The following is a 231-nucleotide window of genomic DNA, read 5'->3' as shown; positions in this document are numbered from 1 at the left end:
AGAGTAAGGAAGTGGAACTGGTATACATTCCTACTCAGCATCAACTTGCGGATATTCTAACTAAACCCTTATTGAGTATTCGATTCGCAATGATACGTGATCGAATGATGGGTTGTGAGTCTTAATTGGAATTAGAGACAGCTGTGGGATAAGCTGCAGTTACAGTAGAGATGAGTAATATGGTTGTTAGCTTAAGTGTGCGTGCTATAAGGTTAACTGCAATGGAGAATG

Source organism: Nannochloropsis gaditana (assembly GCF_000240725.1).
Source record: "Nannochloropsis gaditana CCMP526 unplaced genomic scaffold scaffold356, whole genome shotgun sequence".
In the NCBI taxonomy this organism is placed as follows: domain Eukaryota; class Eustigmatophyceae; order Eustigmatales; family Monodopsidaceae; genus Microchloropsis; species Microchloropsis gaditana.
Note: the sequence above shows the minus strand (reverse complement) of the source record.